The sequence below is a fragment of the Aegilops tauschii genome, chromosome 3 (assembly GCF_002575655.3).
Source record: "Aegilops tauschii subsp. strangulata cultivar AL8/78 chromosome 3, Aet v6.0, whole genome shotgun sequence".
In the NCBI taxonomy this organism is placed as follows: Eukaryota; Viridiplantae; Streptophyta; class Magnoliopsida; order Poales; family Poaceae; genus Aegilops; species Aegilops tauschii.
In genome coordinates, this window is record NC_053037.3 from 230,722,520 (window position 1) to 230,728,590 (window position 6,071).

Here is a 6,071-nt window from a genome sequence, read left to right on the forward strand (position 1 = left end):
TCGCGGCGCCATGCGTCTTGGTTGTCGACGTACTCCTTCTCCTTCGCGAGCCCCTGCTCGAGGAGAACGTTGTCGAGGTTCGCAAGGAATTGTCGGTGCTGCTCCTCCTCCTCCTTCCGCGCGCTGCGCGCCATGATTACCCACTCGAAGATGTCCACCTCGGCCTGGGGGAGGAAATCCGCTGGCCCGATGACGCCACCGCTCGACAGCACCGGCTCCGCCTCGAGCTCCCACTTCACCACGTGGAGGGCCGGGAGATCCATCGGCTCCTTTTTCACCGGTGTGAGGAGCGGCGTGCGGGGACTCGACCCCCCGACGGCGGAGCTGCCCGCGGCGGAGAAGGGCCCGCGCCAAAGAAGATCAGCTCGTGCCGACGGTCGTACTCCTCCGTCTCGCGAAGGAGCGACTCCGACGGCTAGAGGTTGTGGTTGGTGTACTTCTTCACCACGCGCTTCCTCGCACCATCCGCTCGGACACACCGCTGGCGCTCGGGGTCGTCCCGTGTGGCACTCCGGCTCAGAGAAACCGGAACGCCCCGTATTCCAGCCCAGAGGTCGAGGAGAAGTCTTCTGGAATACGGCACTGCTTAGCATAGAACAAATCAGCTCTTTATTACAATCTGTATGGATACAAGGGATTACATCGACACGACGAAATTACGCCTGCCACGGTTGCTCCATGCAAGCAGTAGAACAACACGATGCAGCGGAATAACTCTAGCAGCGGAACAGCGACGACGGTGATGAACTCCACTCCGCAGGGACTCTGGCTGGAACGCTTATCCTAGCTCGCAAACAAGGGATCCACGGCAAACAAGCAATCAAATCCGGCATGACCTGCAAACTGGCATGACACGCCAGGTCAGTACATTGAATGTACTTGCAAGCTCACAGCAACCAAAGCAATCAAGACAGACAACAACATGGCAATTACAGGTTAACAAGGATTAACGTGATACTATCAGAACAACATGGCATGAACAACATGATACAGCTAGAACGATACGAGCATGGCATGAACATATAAACATGATGACACTATCATGCAACATGATGACGTTACCATGCACCAACTTACTCTGTTCGGGTTACCTCGTAACCCTCACATACATCACTTACCAACCTCGGACATCACACGATCATCTCATGATCATATCAAGCTTGGTATAAACAATACCGTAGTAATCATTAAATGACCACAAGAAGCTTGATCTTTAGCCACGATTCTCGCACAACATCACGAATATCCAACAACTCGGTATCCTCGATACCACGGTGATCATTCACGGATCACAAACGGAACCACTCTTGGCTCAACGGGTTACCTCGTAATCAAGCGGTGATCATTCACGGATCACAAACGGAACCACTCTTGGCTCAACGGGTTACCTCGTAACCAAACGGTGATCATTCACGGATCACATAACCAACTTATCTCATCATCAAAACAGGGTTGTTATTAATCAAGTTATTATTAATACTGTTGACCCATAGTGTGACCAACTACGAACTGGGCCCTTATTCGCGGGCGCGGCTATCGATAGATTTAATGTACACTCTGCAGAGGTTAGTACTCTGTACCCACACCACGGAACCCATGGCCTCGCACTCCCATTCGGGTGGACCAACGGCGTTCCGACAAAACCGCTCTACTGCAATGACACTCTCCGGGCCACTCCGACAAACTCCACTCTGGGATAAGTCATGGGTGGCCCCGTGCCTACCAAAGGCATCAACGGCCACCGTCGTGGCAAACAAAAACGGTCCCAAATGGGGACAAAAGCGCGCAAACATCTCGGGCACACAAGGCTTATGCCGTCCTACCCGGCCAAGGTAGCGCCCGCGCATAACCTTCCCTCGTTGGAGGCACGGGCAAGAGGCATGACGATAGACCCAGTTAGGACCTTTCCATAAAGGCAAATGTGGTTGCACTGGTCAGCTCAATATGGTGGCACCATGACTCAGCCAACAGTTGTTCAAGTTCAATTTAATCCGGTTAAACTTGAATGCAAATATGCTGAGCCATGATAAAATAACATGATGCAATTACAATGCATGAGCATGATATCAACATAAGCATGGGAGTGCAACATAACTATCAACCATATCAACAATTAATCATATCCAACTGAGCATGGCATAAATGACGAGCATGAATATTACAAGTACAACACTACTCATAGCATAACAGGACCATTATCATCAACAATAAGTACCATGCAAGAACACATCAATAACCTAACCGAGTAAGCACTTAACCAACTAACAGCAAAGGAACAATGCATATCAACGGTATTCGGTAACCGACAACAGTCATGCCTCGAAGAACATGACCAACCCAACATGTACTACTACCAAGCAGGGCCAATATGAAAGTAATACTAGCAGGTAGAACATGATAACAGAGTGCAAGAAAACATAGCATGACGGTAATCACCGATCCAAAAGCATAACCGAAACAACGACAGCAGTAGCAAAACAAACATACAAATATTAAAGATTCAAGTTTAAAACCAAATGGTGGTTGTGGCTTGCCTGGGGATGAAGAAGGCACCGGGAAGAAGTGTGGAACAATCGCGGAAAGATTCGCCGGAAATAGTTCTCTCTCGGAGGGGGCTGTTTATGGGTAAGAGCAAAATGGTCATTTCCATTATGTCAAACCATAGTGAAAATGATACCAAAAGTTTGGGCTCGAAGAGACGAAGATGTGGGCGTTGGATTCACCTCGATCGGAGTTACGGACAAAAAGTTAGGAGGGGTTTTTTGCCAGGGACCCATCTGCAAAAAGAATAGTCACAAGCAGGTCCTTGGTGGTTTAACAGAAAGCGTCTTTCGGTAGAATACACTTTCAGAGTTGAGAAAGCGTATCCCCAGCCGAAGAGCACCAGAGTACGTTTTCTAGAGGGGAAAGCGTACTTACTAGAAACCGCGTCCACTTAAATGGCGTGGCCACGGCGGGACCGGCTCCTGTGATGCTGACTGGTGGGTCCCGCTGACTCTCTCTCTCTTTCCTGGCTCCCTTCTCCTTCATCCCGACGCGGCGCAGGGGAGGGATGAGGCAGAGGCGTGGCCGTCGCCGGCCCCCGTGGCTTCGGCCACCTCCGGCCAAGGGGAAGGCAACGGCGGGACCAGGGCGAGGCGCCACACCCTCATGGACCGGTTCGGGACGCCGAGGAGGGACTACAAGGCGATGGCCGAAGACAGGGCAGACGGCGGCTCGAGTTGGCGTTGGGCATGGCCCTACGGGTGATCCGGCGACGAGCCGAGGGTCGGGTGGTCTTGCGGGAGTGGAGGAGGAGTTTTGGAGTGGAAAGGAGGAGAGGAGGGGCTGTGCCTAGCTCGAATTTGAGCGAGGCCCGACGGCGGCAATGGCGGACAGAGGAGTGGAACAGGAGCTCCTCGAGCTCGGTTTGGTGGTCAAGGCGGCGTAGAGGAGATCGGTGAGGAGGCTGGTGAGGTCGAATGGCTCGGGGGAGGCCTTTATATAGGTGTGGCCGAGGAGGGGAGGCCGCGGACGCGTGGCCGTGGCTCGGGTGCCGCCGCTCGCGTCCGGCCACGCTCTGGCGACGGCCAGGGATCACGGGAGGGCGCGGGAAGGCGACGAGGGAGGGAACGGACGAGCTACAGAAGGTCACGGAGCGGCCGGAGCCAAGGGGGAGCAGAGGAAGAGGCCGAGCGCCATTAATGCGTTGTCGGCTATAGCTCGCCCGTGGGCGCGCGGCGACGAGCGCTGACGGAGAGGCTTACGGAGGGAGAGATGGCTCCAGGAGGACGGCGACGACGCGGTGAAGCTGTTGGACATGCTCAGGAGCACAAAGACGACGAGAGGGGGAGGGGCCGGAGCTAGAAGACGTTCTGGACGCGACCATTGCACACTAAAGCGGTGGTCACCGCGTGCACTGGTGCACACAGTGCCACAAGCTATGCCAAAAGATGTCTGGGGTGGAGTCCCTCCAGGGTAGGTTTCAACTGCGGTGGTAGCTTGGTTAAAGACTCTTTGGTTAAATGGTAAGTGAGCTATGAAGTTTGTTGTTGCAAACTTGATCATTATGCAGTGATCAATAGAGTGAGGTTAAGAGGCAAATGAGTTGTCTGGGGTGTTTAGGTTAGGAAGGACTACAGTCCTGTGAAGTCTGGAAGGAAATGGACCAAGATTTAACATAGTTGCTTCACAACTGCTTAAATTGGTCCAGAAACTTGAGCATGATGATGCACTCACATGGAGTATCAACTTGAGCTCAAATTTTGCAAGGCAGCGTTATTTGGCCATATGAAGATGCTGTAAAAGTTTCATACCAAATGGATAAACCAAAATGGTACTTGCTTCACAAACATCTCCTCTGGACAGAAACTTGCAATAATTTTGGTGATCAAATGGCTTAAGTAAATAATCCCAAATTTGGTGGAGAGATGTTATATGGGTAGGAGCATGATCTGGTAATTTCTCAGAATTAATGAAGCATTAAAAATTATACTTGCTTCATAACCTGAAAATATAGCCAGAAACAAAGATTTGATCATGTGCTCGCATAGATGATTGGACAGGGCTGAAAATTGGAGGAGGGCATTGATATGAGCACATTAAGAAGTGTGCAAAATTTCAACTCATTTGGATAACCCTAGCCAGCACTTCCTTCACAAAGGCTTCCCTCAGACAGGAACTTTGAAAAATCACTGAGGAAGTTTGGCTAGGCAAATAAAGTTGAATTTTGGCAGAGGTCAATTATTTGGACAAGAAAAGATGTCCAAAAAGTTTGGTGTCAAATGGGCAAATATAAATAGCACTTGCTTCACAATGTGCCATTTAGGACAGAATAGGAAATGAATTGATTGAGCATGATGAGGAACATGGACAATGAAATATTTTTCCATATTTGAGGAAGATATGATCCAAACAATTTATGAGAATTATTTGGGAATTTTGGGAGTGATAGAAATATAGGTTGCTTCACAACCTAGGGCAAATTGGGTTATTCCTTTAATAGAAAAGGAATATTCCCAAGGAAAAGAATATTGGGGTTGGGGCTAGGAGGAAAATGGCAAGGTCTTGGGAAGGGTTTGAGGATGACAAGCCACTCTGGAAAGAAAGAAGAGGTTATCTTCTTTAGTTTCCAGACCACATAGCCACGGAAAAAGAAATCTCAAGCAAAAACCTCAGAAAATCAAAAGAAAAAGAAAGGGCCAAAAATCAGGCTGTGACATCCCGCCCGTCGGAGCTACGGCCGGATCTCCACATTTCTTCCCACATGGTGGCGTTCGGCGGCGGGATTGGACTCACCGGTGGTGAGAAACAAAAGTGTGACTGGGGAATCGCGCCGGCGGGGGTGTAACACCCCGAGACCGATGCATCAAATGTCTCCCGTTTATTCACCATCGTTGCCATGTCATTCGCTTGCATGTTGCACTTTGCCATGTCATCATATGCATTTCATCTGCATGTTTTTCAAAACTTGCATCCGTTCGGGTCTGACAGTTCTCTCCGTTGTCCATTCTGAGTCCAACTACACACGCACGCGCCCGCGACACCTTCGAATATTATTTTATAAGTGGCATAAAAATGTTCTCGGAATGGGATGAAAGTTGGCGTGCACTGTTGTTATGTTGTCGGTAGACGGCCCGCCAGATTTCATTGCATTCGGAGTCCATTTGATAGCTCAACCGTTAAACATATAGCGGCATTATAGCCTGTCAGAATGTCGAACGTTTTCGATATCCGAAAACCTGTTGTCGGGCCTCCCTTCTCATCTCTCTTTAAGCCCAAGGCCTTCTTTACACAGCCACAATCAGCCCACCTGGCCCAACCTAGCCCCCCTCCGACCGGAACCGTCAGATCGCGATAAGAGGGCTTCGACCCCCCCCCCCCAAATCCCTCAAACCCTAGCCCCTACCCTATTTAAACACCTCTCCCTGCCATTTTAGGCAATCCCTACCCCCTAGCCTCCTTCCACCTCGCAGCTGCCGCCCCCACTTCCATTTCCATGCCCAGCCACCTCCACTCCGCCACTTGTCGCCGACAGAACCACCATGCACCGCCGCCACGTCAGCCCCGCCGCCGGCCGCAGCCAACCAGGG